The 1,532-nt window shown below is 33.5% G+C and overlaps 1 pseudogene; it reads left to right on the top strand.

Moving 5' to 3' along the window:
* Positions 1-1,046, top strand: part of LOC107599326 (uncharacterized) — a 2,420-nt pseudogene extending 1,374 nt beyond the window's left edge.
* The last annotated feature ends 486 nt before the right edge of the window (positions 1,047-1,532 follow it).

The following is a 1,532-nucleotide window of genomic DNA, read 5'->3' as shown; positions in this document are numbered from 1 at the left end:
TTGAAATGTGCCTGTATCATTTACAGCACTAATCTGAATGTAAAAAGTATGAATCTCAGCTTCCTCCAGAACATCAAGATCTGAAGGTTTCAATCCTGTGATAATTGGAGTGACTGCAGGACTGACCGTCACATTTTTGATCATTGTCGTCTAGGTCCTGCTGTGGCGCTACAGAAACAACAAAGGTTCATCATTTGCCCTCTTAAAATTCAATGATGCATTTGCTGACACTAACTCTGATCCTAAACCTTGTGAGCTGCCGTCCTAGATCAGTCTAAGCTGGTTATCTGGTCTCAGCTGGTCTTCCAACCTAGTAAAGCTGGTGTGTTGGCTAGTTTCAGTAGATCCCCAGGTATTTTCATCTGGTTAGGCTGAGAACTTATGTATTAAAATTAACTGTGTCGAGTCCGTTTTGTCCACTGATGCACATGTAAAGCACTCCAAATTAGTCATTTATCAATTTCAATTTCTGTTAGGATTTCCGTCTTGAATGCAGCCAGACATCAGAGCAGAACCAGAGTGACGCGGGAAACAACGCACTGCTGTCTGGTCAGTCTTTACCGGTTAATCATAAATAAATGCATATCAATCTTCACAAGCTGTGATGGAAGACACTTAGAAATAACTTTTAACTAACAAGACTGATGTTACAACTAAATACTATTCACTCCTCTAAAGTTTAACATGATATTTGTGTGTCTGACATATGTTTCAGTTAGATGTCATTTGGTTTTATTTTATTACAAAATATATTTTATTTTCTGTCATTTTAAATGTTAACACATGAAATATTTTGTCTAATGCTTTATTTTATTTTATTTATAAGCATGTTAATTCATAAGACGAATGACAATAATATATTATATCTTTTCTAAAGAAATTGTAAATTGAATCAGTTTTTGATCACTGTATATTTACAGAGGAAATCCAGTGTCTTATTACTTTGTTTATTTGTCATTAAGACCGCGTAAGTGGACCTGAACTCACTTATGCTGAGATTGAACTCAGATCTACAAAGAAACTGAAGAAAAAGAAAGACCACAAAGGTAAACCGAAACAAAAAGCTCTGTTATGATTTTATAATTGTATTCATAATGTTTTGATTTATTTCTTAAATAACTCTAGAAAGTAACAAACATCATGGCAGTATTTTTCTAAACACCTGTTTATAGTTGTGCATTGTGAATCTCACTTGATCCATAAGTTAATGTTGCGTTAATTTGGTTTAACGTGTAATCATTCTAAAATAAAAATAAGTACACATATATTAACTGTTGGCATCTTCTAGGGAACAGCATTGAGAGTTATGACAACGTTTACTCTAAACAAATAAAGGTGAGCGTCAAACCAAAAAAAAAAAAAAGTCATAGTTCCCAAGGAGCTACTGAAAACTGCATCATTGAGAAGAATGAAATTAAATACTGTATATAAAAATGTGTTTTAAATTTAATTCTATATTTTCAGGTGCTGGATCTAGTGATGTGACATATGCTCAGATTAAATAAATGCTCAGATGAGAAACTGTCAATCCC

The sequence above is a fragment of the Sinocyclocheilus grahami genome, unplaced genomic scaffold, assembly GCF_001515645.1.
Source record: "Sinocyclocheilus grahami isolate Dianchi unplaced genomic scaffold, SAMN03320097.WGS_v1.1 scaffold264.1, whole genome shotgun sequence".
In the NCBI taxonomy this organism is placed as follows: domain Eukaryota; kingdom Metazoa; phylum Chordata; class Actinopteri; order Cypriniformes; family Cyprinidae; genus Sinocyclocheilus; species Sinocyclocheilus grahami.
The sequence above is the reverse complement of the archived record's forward strand: the minus strand, read 5'-3'. Positions and strand labels throughout refer to the sequence as shown.